We start from the raw sequence: 21,007 nt of genomic DNA on the forward strand, positions 1-21,007 counted from the left end.
GCCGTCCTTCCGCCGACTTCCGGGGCTGTTGGATCCAGCCGTGTGTGGGGAGGAATTGGAAGAAATAATTATGCAGACTGGAGAGCAATCGGCAGCGAGTTGTTTAGTTCTTCTAGGGCAGGGGTGGGCAATCATTTTTGTAAGGGGGCCATTTCACCAATGTTGGAAGTGATGGCGGGCTGGAAGGGGCGGGGGCTTAAATGGAAGGGGTGTGGCCTTAGGCAGAAGGGGTGTGACCGTAGGCAGAAGGGGTGTGGCCTTAAGCGGAAAAGGCAGTTCCCTGTGGTCACCCGCTTGCCCTTGGAGGGGGAAGAGATTTCACATGCTCTCCCGGCCTCAGGCCCCAATTGTCCAGGAGGTGGGGGTGCGGCAGGGCTGGCCACAGGCTGGATCAAACAGCTTGGTGGGCCAAATCCGGCCCCTAGGCCAGACTTTGCCCACCCCTGTTCTAGGGTCTGTCTCGACCCCCTGGTCTTCATCTTTCAACAGCTCCCTCAGTGGAGGGACATTCTGGTCTCTGAAGTCTCAATTGCGTACTACACCCTTCACTTCCTGTGCTCGGACAAAGCTGATCAGAAGAAAAGCGTCTGTCAGGAAAAAACCGAGAAAGCAACGACCATCTTGTCTGGGTTTCATTTGAAGCCGGCGTGACTTCTTGGGGTTGTTGATGGAACATTTTGCTTTAGTGGTGGAAAAAAACAAGAGCTCTTCCAAAACTTGTTCCCAGGAGGGAAAGGAACGTGGTATTTCCCCCACCAAAACAAAACCAGGTGATTCCAAAACGCCGGCCAAGCGCTTGGGGACTGTGCATGGGCTGCGTGTGGGTGATTACACACAGCGCTGCGCTGAGACACGTAACTTACGCAAGGCCTCCTCCGTGCTAAAGACGCATGAGGTTAAATGTGGTGTGTTGCGATGCACTGCCGCGGAATTGGAGCCCAGACAGTGACAGTCATAAAACAAAAGACGCCTCGCCAGCCCTACCACTTTGTTCAGCATGGGGTTAGGCACTGACCTGGTGAAATTCACCAGACTTGCACAGGAGTTCGGGGTGGAAAATCCCAAACCAAGTAGGACTCAGGGAACCAAGCAGGCTCTGCAAATGCTGCTCTTTGCTGTTACGCAACGGACTTTGCATGCCTCCCCGACACCAGGGTTTGTTCGGGAGATTGCCAGAGGGAGGAGTGGAGCCCCAGAGGTGTCCACGCTGTGGACTGAAGGGAGCGTTGTGTCCGGCAGGAATATACGGGTGAAGGCGAGTGCTGAAATAGAGCCAGGGGTAGGGAAGGAAGCAAAAGCGTTCTCTTCTTGGGCGCTGGCCGTGATCAGCAAGCTGCTGTTTGTGTGTGTTTCCCTGGCTTCCTCCTGGTACGAATAAATCATCCCTTGAGCATCGGATTCTCGGGCCATGTAACGGAAAATAGATTCCTAGTGCTGGAGAGAGGAATAAAACCGTTTTCCTCTTATCCTACGGCGGGCACTGCCCAGAGCCTCCGCTTTCCCAGCTCTTGACTTACCAGTAGAGATGGGCAGGCGCTAAAATCCTCAAAATGCAGGGACCTCGTAAAGTCGGGCAGGACCAATTTACCCTAGAGCATCCTGGACAGGGGGTTGTCAGCCTCTTTGTAAAAACCTGCAGTGACGGGGGAGTCTCTTAGAAGCCATGTCCGGAGCTTGATTATCGTTAGCAGTAGAAAGCTTTCCCCTGGCTGCAGATTAAGCCTGTTCCTACCTGCCTGACTTTTTGGGGACATGGAGAACAATTGAGCTGGGCAGTGCTGCTATTTTCATTATGCAGAGGGGGAAACTGAGGCACGGAGTGGCGCCAGCTCAGATTGATGAAGGAGTGTAGGCATTGCTGCACTCAGTGTCCTGAGGCCTGACTTCATTTGACAACAAGATGCCATCTCCTTGACCCAAGGTCATGCAGGTCTGGAGCAGAGCGTGGAAGCTAGTTCTCTCCCGTCCCTGGCTAGTACCTGTTCTGTAATACAGGCTGAACCTTTCTCGTCCGGCACCCTCAGGACCTGCCTGGAGCAGAGCCGAGCCAAAGAATTTGCTGAACCACAGGAAATCAATATTGTCTAGCAGCATGACCAACACTTCCACTGCTTGCTGGGCCCTGAGAAGACAGTTCAAGATAAATTAGAGCTAAATCACAGCACACTGAGAGCCAGGACTTTATGGGACTGCGGGAAACTTGGTCACACCCATGAAAAGTGGACATCCGGCTAACTCCAATCATGCCGGACCACGGAGGTTGCCAGACCAGAGAGTGCCGGACTAGAGAGGTCCAGCCTGTACTTCCTCTCGAAAGCTTAGTGGGTTTGAAAAGAGCTTGGGGTCATGCTGATTTCTGATCTCCTGGAGAGCAGCATTTATTTAAATGGGATGTGATAGTGTCCATGGGGTTAGCAGGAGCTGTGAGGTGGAGACAGCTGTCTTGCTGGGAGGGGCAGGGGATCTTTTATGTCTGGGGTCCCCAGGCTGGTCTAACTTACGCTAGGACTGGGGAGAGAGTCCAGGGATTGTAATAGGCACTTGGTGGCCTGATGATGCTCAGCAGCGGAGAATGTAACCCTTAAATTCTTCCCGTTTACATTCTCCAATTGCGACTGCTTCCTTCGAAGCAGATGGCACTCACCACTGTCAGAGGCCAGATACTAGGTGAGATGGACCTTGGGAGAACTGAGACAGTGTGGTCAAATGGATAATGCACTGGACTGGGAATCGGGGAACCAGGCCTCCATTCCTGGCTCTGCCACTGACTTCTTATCTGACCTTGGTCAACTCCCTTCACCCCTGTGACAACACTTTCCCTCCCACTCTTTATCTCTCTGGGCTATCTAGGCTTTGGGACAGGACGCTCTTTCTTGCTGTGTCTGTAGCATTCTTAGCACAGTGGGGCCCCAATTTTAGTCTGATTCGTTTAATACCAACAGACAGATTCCAGGTCGATTTCCAGGCTGCTGTCGTCCTTTCGCCAAGCAATCCCTTCCCAGCTCTTTTCACTGCAATGAGTTTCAGCCAAGAAATAAGAGAATCTAACTTAAAATAAAGGCATCGGTCAACAAATATAAAAGGGACGCGAGAGATCCAAGAACAACTTACGAGACTTCATAAAAATATTTACCCTGTAATCAACATTCAAGAAACAAAACAGCCGCCTCGCTGTTCCACACCACAAAAGCTGATTCGAATAATCCACTCGTTTGGAAAAAAAAAATCAAAAAACCTGCTGGGTTAACATAGTTCAGCTCATGGCCAAAAAGGAAATTATGGACTGGCATTAAAAAAAAAACCCAGCCCACAACACTACACCAATCTGAAAACTTCCCCTCTCTCTGTGGCTCTGGATGAAACACAAGTGTGATAAAAAATCCAAGCCCTTTTCTATTGTGATCGGCACGTTCAATGTGGTTACACATTCTGGGTTGCCTCAAATCCACTTTCTGGCTAAGTGGACTGTTCTTTCCAATGTCCTAGGCTGTTTACGGGGCGAAAATTCTGCACTGATAACAGCGAAATGAACAAAGCGGCCGCATCTCAGCACAAGCCCCAGAACAGGTGGTAGACTATGCCTGGCTCGCTTAGCTGATAAGCTCTTACCGGCTTGAACCACTTCCCCCTCTCTGCCCCACCGCTGGCTTTTTCCATTTCATTCTAGGCCTGAGTCAGCGAGAATTTTCCTGTAGATTTCGACGAGAGCCTGATGTCATCCTAAGATTTTGTTCTTTTTAACACGACAGTATTACATTTTGAGGATGCTATAACAATTCTCAGAACCTTGCCAGGAGCAACTGGGTCAGGCTGAAAGCTAAGGATGGAAAGGAAGGTAAAGATGAAGTGGAAAAAGTGAATAAGGAAAAGTTATTTACTTGTCCCCATAACCGAAGAACTAGGGATCCCCAAATGAAATGCCTAGGGAGCAGGTTTAGAGCAAACCAACGGAAGTTAGAGAAATGGTCAGAGGTAAACAGGATGAGGTTTAATAAAGAGAAATGCAAAGTGCTCCACTTAGGAAGGAACAATCAGTTCCATACATACAAGATGGGAAGCGACTGTCTAGGAAGGAGCATGGCGGAAAGGGATCTAGGGGTCATAGTGGACCACAAGTTGAATATGAGTCAACAGTGTGATGCTGTTGCAAAAAAAGCAAATATGATTCTAGGTTGTATCAACAGGTGTGTTGTAAGCAAAACTCGTGAAGTCATTCTGCCGCTCTACTCTGCACTAGTTAGGCCTCAGCTGGAGTACTGTGTCCAGTTCTGGGCGCCACATTTCAAGAAAGATGTGGAGAAATTGGAAAGGGTACAGAGAAGAGCGACAAGAATGATTAAAGGTCTAGAGAACATGACCTATGAAGCCAGGCTTCATGAACTGGGCTTGTTTAGTTTGGAAAAAAGAAGATTAAGGGGGGACATGATAGCGGTTTTCAAATATCTAAAAGGGTGTCACAAGGAGGAAGGAGAACATTTGTTCCTCTTGGTTTCTGAGGACAGGACAAGGAGTAATGGGCTTAAAGTGCAGCAGGGGAGGTTTAGATTGGACATTAGGAAAAAATTCCTAACTGTCAGGGTGGTCAAATATTGGAATAAATTGCCAAGGGAGGTGGTGGAATCTCCCTCTCTGGAGATATTTAAGAACAGGTTAGATAGACATCTGTCAGGGATGGTATAGACGGAGCTTGATCCTGCCTTGAGGGCGGGGGGCTGGACTCGATGACCTCTCAAGGTCCCTTCCAGTCCTATTATTCTATGATTCTATGATTCTAAGTGTTTCTTCATGCAGCGTACAATTAATCTGTGGAACTCCTCGCCAGAGGAAGTTGCAAAGGCCAGGACTTGAACAGGGTTCAAAAGAGAACTAGATAGATGAATGGAGGTTCGGTTCGGTTCATCAATGGCTATTAGCCAGGCTGGGTTGGAATGGTGTCCCTAGCCTCTGTCAGATGCTGTAAATGGATGTCAGAAGAGGGATCACTTGATGATTCCTGTTCTGTTCACTCCCTCTGGGGCACCTGGCATTGGCCACTGGCAGCAGACAGGACACTGAGCTAGATGGACCTTTGATAATTGCCCCCCTCCCTTCTAAAAAAATGAAGTGGTGCATCAGATCTCTGGCCTTTGGAACCCAGGAACAAGGTGCAAGGCGCCCTCAGAGGCTCCGACGAACGCAGCTGCCCTTGCGCAATGCACCGTGACGATTCCGGCAACGCTGAAGCCAAGTCGTCTTCATCTGGTGCTCCAGCTTTGCCGAGGAATTCTCTTGCTCAAAAAGCCGCCTCTCCAAGCTGCGCTGCTGGCTACATCACAGCCGAATGCCTGCAGCCGACTGCTCCGGAGCTATTTTGCATTGTCACTCCACCGCACCATAAATCCCAATTACGGAAATAGATGTTTGAGCGGCAGTGTGATTGTCTAGTGGTTTAAGTGCCGGCGTGGGGAGCCAGAAATACCTGTGGTCGAATCCCTTTCCATCTCTGACACTGATGCTCATTGCGGTATTGGGGGAGTCATTTAACTACTTCAGCTGTTTCCCCCGCAGCTAAAACAAGGGTCCTAAGACTTATTTAGCAAGGAGGGGAGGAATGCTGTTTGCAAAGAGAGACTATGACTGAGCTGTCATATTAAGCTCTGGCTTTGTAAATATAGCCTCTCCCAACCCTGCGTTCAGATTGGAGGTTGTGGTTCAAAACCTTTATAGAGGAATGAGGGTAAAAATGCCTGATCCCAATAGAGCTCGAAGACATGTGGATTCGGCATTCCAGTTGGGAGTGTGGTATTACAGATCTGAGAAAGCAAAAAAGCCACAGCCTGAAATTTGCTGTCCCAAATCGTTTGCCCAGCAATGACAACTCATAAATAAACTGAGCAAAGTTTGGCTACATCTACACTGTGAATTTTCTTGGCAAAAAATATGCTAATGAGGGGCTCATTTGCATGAATTGCACTCTCATTTGCATATTTTCTGCCAATCTGTTTTTTCTTTAGGGTTTTTGTGCAAAAACAAGCAGTGTGGACAGGGGTTTTTTGCACAAAAATCTCTTTTCCCACCAGAGCCTTATGCCTCAAAAAGGAGGTTTACCGATCTGGAGGGAAAAGGGGTTTTTGTGCAAAAAGAAAATGTCCGCATGGCTCGTTTTTTGCACAAAAACCCTAGCGAAAAAACAGATTGGCAGAAAATATGCACATGAGATTGCGACTCATGCAAATGAGTCCCTCGTTAGTATATTTTTTGCCGAGAAAACTCGTGGTGTAGACGTAAGCTTTTTGAAAGGCAACGGGGATTAGCCCTTCCCAAAGGCAGCAATGCAGCTGTTTCGTAAGTTACATCGCTTGCGCATCATGATGGGGACTGCTCTGAGCTCAGTTCTAGTCCGTCCTCCCAGGCCAGGCGGGTGTGATCTTACCACCGTCGGGTGATGTCAGTTTCATTTGGTGCAGAAGACGAGTTAATCTCAAGCCGAGAAAGGGTAGAAACTGGAGCTGGACCCTCACCCACAATTTCAGAGAAAGCGTAGACCATCAATGCACACGCTCTTTTGTCCAGTACAAGGTCTGGGGAGTAAGGGAGAGTGCATTCCTGCAGGGAAAGAGATCACAGGGCAAATGCTCCCCATTGGCAACCAGCTGATGCCTGGAAGCATGAGGTTTAAAGTGCCATCAGTCCATCTGCTCAAGATGAGAATGGCCATGCTAGGGCCCCGGCCTTTCATTAGCATCCAGCTGCATTATCTGACTGAGATCCCTTGGGGCAGTGAATTCCAGCCAGTTGGCCCCATGCTTGCTTGCTTTCTTGCTTCTAAATTTACTCCCCCATAATGTCTTCGATTGTCCTCTCGTTCAGGGTTATAAGCAAGGCTAGAGTAATCGCCCCACTGAGAAGCAGTTTGTGACAGTGCAGCAAATCTCTCCTGCTAGAGAAGTTGCTACTGCTTGGTGTTACTGGAGGTGGTAAGGGCGCCTGCGTTTCTAGCAAACAAAGCAAGAGGCCTCTTCATTCTAAGACAACTTTGGGACAACTATGGAACCACTTGGCCTTTGTTTCTCTGTGTGCTTCACTGTTTGAGTTGCAAAGTACCCTCTCTCTCTTCTTACAGCTGATACAGCATATTACAGAGGAGACGTGCTCCCTGTACGCCCCCCTGCAGACTTTACTTTTGTTCTTTCTTGGAGCTTTCATTAGCCTAGACTGAAGATATATAGTTACAGTGAATTAGGCTATGTCTACACTACAGAGTTTTTTCGGAAAAATGGCCGTTTTTCCAAAAAAGCTTCCCTTACGTCCACACTGCAATTGCGTTCTTTCAAAAGAACAGAGGGGGTTTTGTGACATTGGTAAACCTGTTTCTACTGGAAAAAGCCTTTTCCCGAAAGAGCTCTTTTGGAAAAAGGCATGGGTGGTCAGGGAAGAGAGAGTTCTTTCGCAAGACGAGAAAAGAGGAAAAAGCACAGGTGCCCTGGTAGCCATTCCATCCATAGCAATCACAGCTTAAAGGCACGATAGCGTCCAATCTTTCGAAAAAGCAGATTGCTTTTTTGATGCACTTTGACAACATGGATGCTCTCTTTCGGAAGACGTTTTTTTGGAAGATCTCTTCGGAAAAGCGTCTTCCAAAAGCAGCCTGCAGTCTAGACGCAGCCTTAGAGCTAAGTAAAGGACTGTTTTCTACCCGTCTCATGCTCTTTCTTCCATCACCTCTTGGAAACTTGTCTCATTCCAGGCTCTTCCCATTTTCTTATCACAACCAACCCCTGACCTTGCTTTAAGTTAGGAGAAGAGGTGGCCTTACCTTTTAGGAGGAGTTCTTGAACAAACGGACTTAAGGACTCACAGACAGGCAAATGCACAAACTGCTAAAACAGTGGTCACCAACCAGCAGATCGGGATCTACTGGTAGATCTTGGAGCCTTTGACAGGTGATCAAGTGCCGGCTCTTCATCTGCCCCTCTCAGCACTACCACACTGCTCCTACCCTCTGCCTTGGGGCTGCCTCTGCATCCATGGGAGCCTCTTGCTTGCTGCGCAGGGCACAGGAAGAAGAGGAGGGGGCGCTGATGTCAGGATGCCTCTTCCCCAGCCTGTACCCCATTGCCACAGAGCAGAGGAGGGCAGGGATGGAGAGAGTTTGCAGGCTGCTTTTCAGAGTGGTGCAGGGCCAGAGTAGGGGTGCGCCTGCCTTCATCCCCTGCACCATCAGCCAGAAGCCACATGTGGTAAGCAGTGCCCAGCTGCTGCCTGCATTCTGAACCCCTCCTGCACCCCAAACTCCTGCCCTAGCCCTGAGTTCCTCTGTACCCAAACTCCCTCCAAGAGCCTTACCCTGCACCTCAACTCCCTGCCCTGGGCTCAACTCCAAACCCCTCTCACGCTCCAAGTCTTTTAGCCTAAGATCAGATTCTGCATCCCCCCTCCCCTGCACCCCAACCTCCTCCCCCCAGCCTGATAAAAATGAGTGAGCATGGGGAAGGAGGATGGAGTGAGCAGGGGCGGGGCTTTGGAGACGGGGCAGGAAGGAGGCGGGGCTAGGGTTCGAGGTGGATCCGATTTGAGGTAGCTCCTGGATTGCACTTAAATTCAGAGAGTGATCTCATGCTTAAAAAGGTTGGAGACCCCTGCTCTAAAACAGCGAGCGAGAGAGACTTGCCAAAGCCCTAGAAAACTAAAACCTGGCAGCACATTCAGGGTAGAGACAGCCACCGCAGCGAGGAGGGTAGAAAATGGATTCTCTTCCGGAACCACCCCACTGGTTTTCGGGAGCACACGGTCAGTGCTGAAACTCTAGCGGGTCAGAGATCTGCCAGCCCCTCTGGGAGTAAATCGGTGCAGCTCTCTGGACCTCAGGGGAGTGACAGCGATTTTACATCAGCTGACACTGGCCCTGTGGTTTTCAAACTGGACTGTAAAAGCGAAGCTAGCATTGAGACCGACTGGGCACAGCTGAAGGACACGCCCTTCCCCAAAGACTTCCCGGGAAAACTTTGAGATGGAATTAGAGTTACAGGACACAGCGGTTCAGGTTTGACCTCGTTCTCCCCCCTCCTCCCCAAATCCTGGCCCCAAAATGATGAACTGGTGCCATCCGCGGGCGACTTCCTTGTTTTCCTCTGGTTTGCTGCAATTTGTGGTATTGTCACTCGCACAAAAACAACAGCGCGAGGCCGCAAATCTTTCAGGGCTTCGGAGCCTTTGCTTGCCTGGCTGCACGTAGAGCTTGCCGTTGGGGTTTGATAGATGGAGCCGTGCGTGCCCGCCGCGAAGCGACTCCTTCCAGCTCGTCCAGGCTGTGTGAGAGCCTCCGGGTTTGAAAAAGGAACCGAGAGAGACACGAGAGAAATGCACTGGAGAGGGAGAGGTTTCTCTTTGCTTGGTGAAAATCGGACTAAGGCCCACATCTTCCTCGGCCTTTAGGAACCTAACTCCACTGCGTTTACACAGCGATTCCAAATCGGTGCATGTACGCTCTGAATCAGGACCCTAACGAACACCTCTGGTGTTGGCTTTGGGGTCATCTTCTAGGCGGCTGCATTAGCACAACAGATTTGGCCTGGTGCAATGTTTCAAAAGTTCAGTGTTTTGCATTTAACAAAAAGGCACCTCAAGGTTTTCCCCCATGTTCTGGTCTTTGCGAGGAGCAGCAGATGGTTCTCTCGCTATGAAGTAGCAGGTAGGCCGAGCTCCTAACCAACTAGAAGAGGCTACCGTAATGACTGGAAATCCTGAGAACATAAGTACTGACGTGGGCTGATGTAAAGCAGATTCTGTGAAAGTAACTTAGATACTTTTCCATGGTTTGTACAGATAAGCGTGTTGGCACATGGAACTTCTGTAAGGTGCTTGACCGGTGAAAATTTGAACAAGGAGAATGAAATGCAATTCACATGGCACACATTACATGGATTAAAAACTGGCTAAAGAACAGATCTCAATGTGTAAGTCATGACTGGGGTGGAAAAAGTGAATAAGGGAAAGGTATTTACTCGTTCCCGTAACATAAGAACTAGGGGTCACCAAATGAAATGAATAGGGAGCAGGTTTAACACAAACCGAAGGAAGCATTTCTTCATTCAGGCACAGTCAACTTGTGGAACTCCTTGCCAGAGGATGTTGTGAAGAGCAGGACTTTAAGAGGGTTCAAGAAATGAGCTAGATAGATTCACGGAGGTTAGGTCCATCAACGGCTATTAGCCAGGATGGGTAGGAATGGGGTCCCTGGCCTCTGTTTGTCAGATGCTGGAAATGGGTGACAGGGGAGGAATCACTTGATGATTACCTGTTCTGTTCACTCCCTCTGGGGCACCTGGTATTGGCCACTGTCCAGACAGGACCCTGGGCCAGATGGACCTTTGGTCTGACCCAGCCTGGCAGTTCCTATGTTCTTAATTGTCCTCATTGAGCAGATGTTTCCAAAGGGATCCCGCGGAGATCAGTTCTGACTTGTTATTCATCATAGAATCGTAGGATTCGAAAGAGCCTCGAGAGGTCTTCTAGTCCTGTAATTGCACTCAGGCCAGGACTGGCTATTAGACTATCTCTGCTCTTAAAAATCTTCAATTCAGAAATTCCAGAGCCTCTTTAGCCAATTTATTCCACAGTCAGAGTTCCACAAAAATCATTTTTCTTCCCCCTCCTTGTAACAACCTTTTATTTACTTGAAAAAGTATCATGCCTCCCCTCAGTCTTCTCTTCTCCCGACTGAAAACACCCTGGGTTTGTTTAATCTTCCCTCTCACATGTTGTTTTTCTTGCCCTTCCGTCGTTTGGGTTGCTCTTTTCTTGCTCCGTTTTTGTCCCCATCTTTCCTGAAATGTGGTGCCCGCCCCGCCTGCGACACAAGTCGAGTGTGTGCTTAACTCCGATTGCCACGTGGGGCTAAGTGATTCACCACGGGCCCCCACGGTGACTCAGTGGCAGGGCTGGGAAGAGTCCAGCATGTGAACGGGTAGACTCTGTTCATGCTCTTCCCCAGCTACAGGCCGGTGTGTGCCGTGGTGCTGGGGGACACATGCCAGGAACTCAGCGGGCTCTGCATGGGCACACATGTCCTCTCACGCATCCCTCGGCATTGGCGAGGCCGTACAGCACCATGCGCGTGAGGCCAGCCAGAAGGCTTTTCCCAGGACCTGCTCTCTCCCCCAGGTCCCAGCTGTGTGGACTCCTCCATCGCCATGTGCCCCCCGGCACTCTGCCCTCCCCACCTTCCATGGCTCTTGAACCTTAGCACTGGAGCCTGAAACACTTAGGCCCAGGTGTTCACAGGTATTTAGACTCCAAGCTCCCATTGATGCCAATGGCTGTTGTATACCCAATACCTCTGGGGGCTCTGGGCCTTATTCCTACAGGTTGGACCTTCCTGGTCCGGCGCCCTCGGGACCCGACTGCTCCCGGATGAGGGATTTTGCCAGACGAGGTGAGGTCATTTCTGGTTCCACCCCTAGTCCCGCCCCCCTTGGCGCTACCTGGCTCCCCCCACAGCCCAGCTGAGCCGAGTGCCGCACACAGATGTTGCTGAACCAGAGAATTCTGGTGTAGAGAGATCCAACCTGTAGTAGTAAATACTACTCCTGGTAGTAAGAATCTACAAGGTGGGGCCCGTCATTTCACTCCCGTTCCCAGCGTGTATCTCAGGGCTTCTAGGGCCCTCATCCCCTCTTTTGGACCAACACTCCTGGACTTTCGTTTCCCCTCCCTCAAGCCCCTCTGTTGCTGAAACGTGCGTTGTTTAAACTGTATGAAACCGCCTGGCTTTCCCCCGTAGAGAAGAGATTATCCGCCCCCTCCTGTTTTATTGCCTGACGCAGGCCCGTGTTATTAAACCAAACATCTTGGCAGGCCGGGCAGGCTCTCTGATCCCTGGTTTTTGTTAGCCACTGTTTGAAAACGTCGTTAGCGTCACATCGGGGCCCTCGTTAAACTCTCCGCGTACGCACGTTGCCTGTGCCGCTGCGCGCCGGGGACTCGCTGACCCGTTCGCACGGCCAATAAACCAGGAAAGGAGCCACAAAGAGAAATTCCAGGGTCCCCCCCCCCCCATCTGTGATGTATAGAATCCAGCAGCAATCCCACACCAGCCTCCCTTCTGCGCTGGAACAATGGGCCACTGTTCGTTCCGCAGTATCATGTGCTGCCCCTGCCGTGGAAACGGCTCGCTGCCGAGTTAATCAAATATTTTGCTTCCTTCCCTCCTCCGAATTTGTCACAATAAATAGATGCCCGGCGCTGGATTTGCCGGCGATGGCTATCGCGACCTATGCGTGCGGGGAGCGCTTTGTTTGCAAGCTGCGCTCTCAGCCGTCCGGTGGGGGGGGGGACCCTCTTTTTCCTAAGGCCCCGAACGCCAGCGATCGCCTGGCTGGCCTCTGTGGAAAAACATCGTCAAGCAGCACAGCGGCGCTGTGTTTTTTAATTGCTACGTGACATTTTTAATGTTGGACTTTCTGCCCTCTCCCCTCCCCCAGACAGGCTCCTCCATGTGCCCAGTAAAACAAAGAAAGACACGTTTGTGCAACGGGTCAGAACAAAAGCTGCGTGTGCTTTGTGCACCAGGGCACCACGCAGAGCCGGAGTCCAGCGTAACAAAGGAAGATGTTCGGGCCTTTGAACTGTTTACACACAGGACCTTCGCTGGTGGGACTGGGCACCAATTTTCCCTCTCATCGTCTCCATCCAGGCGTGGATTTTCCCATCCGTGTGCGGAATAAATTTTGTTCTATGCACATGCGAATGTGCACCACTAAGAGAAACAAAACCCAGCTGTGGGCATTCTGCTAATCCGCGGGCAGCATTTGAATCTCTGCTGAGTGGCCGTACAAGCACCCAGTGTACGGGGAACACCACCAGGCACGGGGTCCAGGGAACTCCCAGGATCTGGCTCATTAACTTCCAGAGAGCTGCACCGGCTGACGGGCACTAGAGGGGATATAACCCATCTCCTGTATGCGACGGGCCGAGAGCGTTCGTGCAAGGCTGGCCCTTGGTTCCTGCTGTCAGGCAGGAGTAACTGCCCTGGAGTCAGGCCGCTGCTGCCGTTTACGGGAGAGGAGACAGAGCCCCCCGTGGTGTCCAGTCACGTGCCTGCCAGCTGGGCCGGTTCCCCTTGCGCGCCATCTCTCAATAGCTACTCTATGCGCTGCAAAGTGTCAATATTTACCTTGGGATGTGCCGCCTGGAAGCCCAGTGGCTGATTATTTTGTGGTCGGTGCTTGCGGGGGAGAGGCCAGGGCCCCGCCGGCTCCGCTCCTCCCTCGCGCCCCTCCTTGGCGCCCCTTCCAGACGGTGTCAGTTGCGGGAAAAAATCCAACCGGTCCAGGGTGGACAAGATGAAGGAGATCAGCCCAGGGTCTGGGCGGGAGGGGACGCGGCCTGCCCCACCCAGGGAAACATCAGCTCTGAAAATGCCAGGCCGGCAGCCGGTCCATAAGCAGGGAGGCTTCCTTCCACCCCAGAAAGGACACTGAACACTTGCCCTTCATGGCTCCCCCTAGCTAGCTACTCCCGTGACCCCTAGTGCTGCAGCGGCTGAGCCCCTAGTCTGCCGGGGAACACGGGCTAAGTGACATGGGCAAGGTGATGCAGGGAGTCTGTGGCAGAGCAGAGGTTTGAACCCAGGCCTGCAAGCAGCAGGCCAGGACCCTAATTGCTGTGTAACACTGACAGGCGTAACTGAACCTGGGACCTTGTGCCCTACAGCTCTGGCGCCGCCGCTGCCCGCTCAGCTGGTAGCCTGATTTTCATCCCCCTCCCTTGCCCATTTCCCCTGCTGCTGACTCCCCCGACAGTTCAGGGTTTTCCCCCTCACGTGCTGGTCCCACAGGCTGCTGGAGATGCAGGAGCCACGGACTCACGACGCCAGATCCGCCGGCGGCCAGGCCCCTGCCACTTTTAATATTGGGGTGCAGGGTGTGGAGTGACAGGCCCCCCTGCCGACACTGCTCCCTGCCTGCCCAAAGGCCCCCCTAACTCCACGCCTGTTCACAAGTGGGGGTGTGGCCCCAGGCTCGCCCCCAGTCCTGGAACTGGGGCCCCCTCCCTTCTGCAAAGGCTCTGAAGCCTTTGCCCCAGACCACGCCCAGAATGATGGGCAGGTGGTCGGGCAGGGGGAGGGGAGGGGCAGGGAAGCTCAGAGGAAGAAAAAGGGGACCAAATTTGGGGGAGGCAAGGGGTGCATCTGCCCTTGATCTAGGGGCTCAAGCAGCGCAAAGGGAATCGGGAGAGCTGGGAGGGGGGATCTTTCTGTGGCTCTGCCACCGACCTCCTGGGTGGCCTTGGGCACCTCCCTTTCCCTCTTATTTCCTCTCCTCTTTTATCGGCCATGCCCGTGTGCACTCTGCATGCCTGCCGGCCGGGACAGTCTCTCGCGCTGTGCGCGTGCAGCACCTGACGCATGGCGGCCCTGCTCTGGCTGATACCGCGGAGTGGAGGAACCGGGCGCGGGGGGTTTTGGAGAGGGGCATGATGGGTAAGAAGTCGGGGAAGGAGGCACAGGGATGAAAAGGCCCTGTGCTGGCTGCTTTCCCCTGTGTCCAATCCCCCTGCAAAGAGCTGGAGCATGCTTGGCCCATGCGGTTGGTGGCTACGGGATGGGCCCCTTGAGGCCGGGTACTCTGAGGATCAGACTGGCCCCAGGCTGAGGGAAGCCTCGCAGCGTGTCTCACCCCCAGCTGAGGAGCTAGCCTCACGCCCTTCCAAATGGGCTGCCCCCTCACCCAGGGCTGCCCCCTTCCTGGCTGCGGAGTCACTCAAGCCTGCCAGCCAGGACGCCACCTTCATACCGCTGATTGGGCAGCTGTCCGGGAGGCGCAGTAACAACGCAGGATAGGGCCCAGATCCTGGCAAGGGCCATGTGGAGCACAGTCATCTCTGCATGTCCGTGCCTGGTGCTCGGCCACGTGTATCTTTTGCTACGGTGCCTTTAAGAGCCAGACACACAGCCACGGGGCTCGGCTTCTGTTTACGTTCTTGCTAAGAGCAAGGAAACTGTGCCCAATTTGAGGAAAAGATGTGTTCCAAACCTTGCCCCTGCTCCGCACTCTCCCAGTGATCACGACTCAGTGGAGACACACCCACCCTGCGCTCGCTCGCTCTCACTCGCTCTCTAGGGGACTTTACATTTGTTCTTTCTTGCTTTGTGGTTCTCCCAGTCTAAGGCTGTGTCCAGACTCCATGCCTCCGTCGACGGAGGCATGTAGATTAGCCAGCTCGGAAGAGGGAAATGAAGCCGCGATTAAAATAATCGCGGCTTCATTTAAATTTAAATGGCTGCCCCGATCTGCCGATCAGCTGTTTGTCGGCAGATCGGGGGAGTCTGGACGCGATGCCCCGACAAAGAAGCCTTTCTTCATCGACACAGGTAAGCCTGGTTTCACGAGGCTTACCTGTGTCGATGAAGAAAGGCTTCTTTGTCGGGGCATCGCGTCCAGACTCTCCCGATCTGCCGACAAACAGCTGATCGGCAGATCGGGGCAGCCATTTAAATTTAAATGAAGCCGCGATTATTTTAATCGCGGCTTCATTTCCCTCTTCCGAGCTGGCTAATCTACATGCCTCCGTCGACGGAGGCATGGAGTCTGGACACAGCCTAAGATAAAAACAAAGAGTCGTCCTGCAGCACCTTGGAGACTCACAAAAACGTACAGGATCATGCGTTTTCGTGGGCAAAGCCCACTTTATCAGATGAATTGGAGTGGAAAGCACAGAAACCACGAAATAGATATATAAATATACCTGTCCGTTGTTGGCCCCGTGTTAACGAGGCTAAGTAAGTGGGCTGGATGTGTCCCATGCAAAGCATCTGGCTCCTGCCTTTAATATCCACATTTCCCCATCAAAAACTCTGCATGGGACACACCCAGCCCGCTTAATTAGCCGCATTACCATGGCTCCTACAACGGGCAGGTATTGCCTCTGCTGTTCTAGACACCCGCTCCGACGCCCTGCCTGCAGACGCTCCCCTCCGAAAGCCAGATGGGATACCCAGGTGGGAGACCGGCCCTGCCTTCCCCTGCGGCTCGCTGCAACTGAAGCCCGCCCTGAAACCAGCGGGTGCTTTGCCACTGACGTCAGCAGACCCGACAGGAGCCCGCGACGTGCGTGCGCTTGGTTATCGCCGCTGGCCATGCCGGCACAAACGGTTCCGCTGCTCCATGCCCCGGCAGGAAGGGGCCGGTTTCCACCACTGGGCGCGCTTGTTTTGCAAGCGAGCGAGAGGGGGAGGGAACAAAGAAAGAATCGGATGGGCTGGGGATGTCCTGTTTCCTGGCGTGAGCGACTGACTCGGCCGTCCCTCCGGGATCCCTCCATGGAACTTTCCCATCCACCTGCATGGAAACACCAGACCTGCGGGTGGAAAGGTGCCTGACAATTGTCTCCCGCTCTGATGGAGGGAGTGGGGAGCGAGGCAGGAGGGGCCCCGTCACCGTCCTTCAGTGGAATCACTGCCCATCTACACGGCATCTTCTTCTTCCGAACGCCGGGTTCTGTGCCGTCTTTCTTCCTCAAAGTTGCCCGTCCAAGCTCTGCAGCCAGTGACCGGCGGCGCTGGTTAGATTGTGGACATCCTCCAGCGAGCCAGGGGATTTCCGCGTGCGGCATAACGCAACAACATCATGCACAGTTTGCCGACTGCCACAATCGCCAAGTGGAGATGGCAACAAATTCCACTTCCGCAGTAGATCACCGCACCGGCCCTGAGCAGTCCTGAGCTGATTTCGGACACTCCACAGTCTTCGGGGAGGATCGAAGCCTTTCTGCTCAGAGGTGAGATCCGACGCAAGATGTGTGTTTGGGACGTCTACTTGCTGCCATTCGGCTCGCCAGAGATTGGCCGTGACTTCCTCCGCTCGTTGCCAGGGAGGCTTTCGGGATTTCAGACGTCACATCTCCATTGCATTGATGGAGGACCACAAGAGCTATGCCTGGCCTAACGAGACGGCCTCGTTTACATCGATCTGCCCAAGGGGAATGCGAATGAGCTCGCCTTTTGGTCCACACCCTCTTTACCAAGCCAGCCACGCAGAGGTGAGGACACACGGATGGGGCAGCAGGCCAGCTTGGAGGAGTTGAGGAAAGGCCAAGGCAGGAATGCTGCAGAGAACGAGAGGGAGAGACGCGATCCTGCCACGTGGCATTATGGATCTCCCTCTCGGGTCTCGGTGCCACGGTTCAAACCACTCCCGTGTGAGCCGAGAGATGCTCTGTCCTCCTTCCACGTTCCTGCTGCTTCTCTGCCCCTCTCCTAGAAGTTCAGGCTGGTCGGAGGCTCCGCTCCGGGGCGCTTCACTCAAGCCATGCCACCTGGCTCGTGCCACAGGGTCCGAGGAGCAGACACCTGGCAGCAAGAGACACCGCGGATAGTGGGCTGTGCGCAGCCCATCGTATTCTACCCAGCCCGGCCGGCAGCCCGCTCCAGAGAGTGTCCCACCCGGCCGCACAGAAGCCCTGCTGCTCAGGACTGAGGGTCAGCCACCAGGCTACAAGGGCCCCCCGAGATTAAACTAGCAGGAGGTGTAGCAACCGACTGGTGGGGCAGCAGGACTGGGAAAAGCAGGGGTGCCCGGGTGCCCAAATTAACGTGCATCTGCAGCATCCTTTGGGGACCCCCAAATTCAGGAGCACTAAGGTCGCTTCCTAGTGCCAGGGACTCAGGTTGCAGGTGACTGGGGGAGCGGGTGGATCACCCCCTTTGCCGTGGCAGTTCCGTGCCATGCCTGGCAGGTCTTGTGGCTTCAGCACCCGCTCTGCTCTCCGAGCGAGCTCACTAGACCGACACTCAATGCTCCCTGACTAACGCAACACGCCAGGTGCCCTACGGCCCCATCACTCACCGACCAGCCGGCCAAGAACAACCCCAGCAGCTCCCCTTTCACCCCTCAGTCTCCATGGAGACCCTCTCGGCTGAATCCGCCACTTCGCGGTGACGGGTTTCGAGGGGCCGCCCCCTGTCTCGCCAACAGATCACCCTTTTACACCCCTCGGCCGCCCACAGCTTCCTGGGCTGGAGCCAAAGGAGGGCCCTGGCCCATTCCGTCCCTCTCGCCTTGACAAGGTTTGGCCTCTGCCCTTCCATGCGAATAGCCGCGCGGCCTGGATCTAAACCCAGCCGTGCCGCCGGCTTGTCACCCGCAAAAATACAGCCAAAGCGTTTGGTGCTGGAAACGATTGTGTGCACGCTGGACACTCGCTAAACTCTGGGCCAAGCCGGGATCGTAAGGAGGCGGATCTGGTATCTGTACCATGGACGCACCAGGAGTAAATAAAGTTCCCCAAGAATTAGACCGAGCCATGCAGGCCTGCCTGGTGAGGCTCTCCTGGAAAAAGGAGCATCTCCCGCGTTGAGAGAGCCAAGTGCTTTGCACCCACAGAGCTGTCCGGTCGTACGGCAGCGGGCCTCATCTGCTTTCAATCAGCCCCTGCTCGCTCGCCCTGGAGTGCTCCTATTTTCCTGGAATCTTTTGCTGGCTGCCAAGCAGCTTCCTCTGGCTTCACCTTGCCGGCCTGCGCCAAGCGGGGCCTTGTGAGAAACACGAAGCAGCCCGGAGCGGAGAGGCAGCCCTTTGAATCCGCGCCGTGGGATCTGCGAGCGCGGTCTCCTCCCCGAGCAGGGCCACGCGTCCTAACCTTTCCCAGCTCCCGCCGCGGGTGAAACTGACGGCGATCTGATCAGTATCTCCGGAGCCGGGCCGGCCCACCACATTTTGGCACCTGGGGCGGGGAGCTCAAATGACACCCCCCAGCCTCCTCGCTTGGGCCAAAAAGTTGAAAGGTCTCAACTCTGCCTCCTTCCTCCAGCACGGCACTGCACCATCCCCGTGCATCTAGCGCGGAGAGAATACATCTGCACCAGCAGCAGACACAATTTTCTACACTCGGGGTCCTAGTGGCACCTAGGGCAGCCGCCTCAGTTCTCCTCCGGAGTCCCTAGCCAGCCCGGGGGATGCTATCTGGCCAGGGAGAGGGGGTCGAGCGAAGAAAGGAGCCGTGTTCCTCCAAGATATCCTGGCGATGCGTTTCACAAGGGTGAATAGCAACGGGCTCTGTCTCTTATGTGGGGGGAGTGAGAGCCCAGGTGAGCGCCCGCTAAGGCGCTACCGGCAGGCCCACGCCTCCCGAAAGGGTGGGGCCCTGAGCCATTTCCCCTCGACCCCTGTCTCCCTCCATCTCTCCAGGGCTGGCGACAGACTTCCCCAGGCCTGGGGCAAGGTGAGGGCGGGGCTTGGCTGTGGGCCACCTGGAAGGGGCGGAGCCTCAGGCAGAAGGGGCGGGGCATCAGGCAGAAGGTGCCGGCCCCTTGGCAGAAGGGGCGGGGCATCAGGCAGACGGTGCCAGCCCCTTGGCAGAAGGGGCGGGGCTAAGCCTTCTGCACCTCTGGGCTCCATGCAGGGCTCCAGCGGTGATTTTAAGGGCACCCAGCACCAATCACGACTGCTTTTAAATGGCCACCCCCCAGGGCAAATGCAGCCTTTGACTGCCCTCCTCCCCACGGACAGCCCTGCATCTCAGGGAGGGCCATGCTCCAGGGATCATCGGGTGCATTGGCCTTTCAGGGGCTGACTCGGAGACGTCCGCTCAGACTTTGGCCTGTGTCTCCAGCAGGTCGTCCCTGTGCTCACAGGGGAAGGAACAGCTCCCTCCTTCCATTGGGACAGTGAACGCTTGGCAGATGCCACGCCTAGGGAGAAAGCCCGGGGGGAGGGGGTTGCTAACCTGCCGCGGAGACAGCCCTGGCTACCGTGAGATCCGTTTGGCCAGAGCCTACACCAGGAGTCATTAAAGGTGCAATCGACCCCAATGGCCCCCAACACCACTGCTGCCATAGATCAGCACAGCCCTTCCCCGGCACAACGGGAGAGCACAGGCGCAACGGGGGAAGACAGGCGCGAGCCACCGCTTTCATCTGGCCATCAATCACCATCCCGGCGTCAATTGCCGGGGCGACTGAGGGCAACGCTTTGAGCCCAGGCCCGAGAGAAGCTCAGTGACCTCGGGGCTTTCTCTAGCAAAAGGCTAATGAACCGTAAAAGAGTCAAAGGTCGGCAGCTCTACCACGTTAATACGGTTGCCTCTCCGGGCTCTATTGTGCCGGCGACCATTGATTCCCTGGCGTGTGAAGACATCTCGGGCAGCTTTCCTGCTCCCTCCCCTTCTTTTTTATCCCTTGCGAGATTTTTTCCCTCTGTGCACCATTACGTCAGGCTTGGGAATATACACAGATCACCCATCCAACAACCTACCTCTGTCCTAGTCGTCTCTGCCCGGCTAATCGCGTTAGCCATGGCAAGTATGTTTGAGGAGCATAGTCCAGAATAAACACGCCCACCGTCTACACAGCCCTTTGCCTGTTCCACGGGGCGTAGGCATACGCTGGAAAAGTCTGGGAAGCTCTGAACTAAATCTATGGGCAGCTGAGTAAAACAGATTGCTAAACATGAATTAAGGATGAAAATTCCATCCATACCAATAATTATAACAACTGCCGTCGGGCGGGAGAACACAAGGGTTGTGGAGGGCCCGTTGGGTGGAGAACACAAGGGTTGTGGAGGGCCCGTCGGGCGGGAGAACACAAGGGTTGTGGAGGGCCCATCGGGCGGGAGAACACAAGGGTTGTGGAGGGCCCATCGGGCGGGAGAACACAAGGGTTGTGGAGGGCCCGTCGGGCGGGAGAACACAATGGTTGTGGAGGGCCCATCGGGCGGGAGAACACAAGGGTTGTGGAGGGCCCGTCGGGCGGGAGAACACAAGGGTTGTGGAGGGCCCATCGGGCGGGAGAACACAAGGGTTGTGGAGGGCCCGTCGGGCGGGAGAACACAAGGGTTGTGGAGGGCCCGTCGGGCGGGAGAACACAATGGTTGTGGAGGGCCCGTCGGGCGGGAGAACACAAGGGTTGTGGAGGGCCCGTTGGGCGGGAGAACACAATGGTTGTGGAGGGCCCGTCGGGCGGGAGAACACAATGGTTGTGGAGGGCCCGTTGGGCGGGAGAACACAAGGGTTGTGGAGGGCCCGTCGGGCG

Source organism: Pelodiscus sinensis, chromosome 8 (assembly GCF_052426305.1).
Source record: "Pelodiscus sinensis isolate ZL-2025 chromosome 8, ASM5242630v1, whole genome shotgun sequence".
Taxonomy (NCBI): Eukaryota; Metazoa; Chordata; order Testudines; family Trionychidae; genus Pelodiscus; species Pelodiscus sinensis.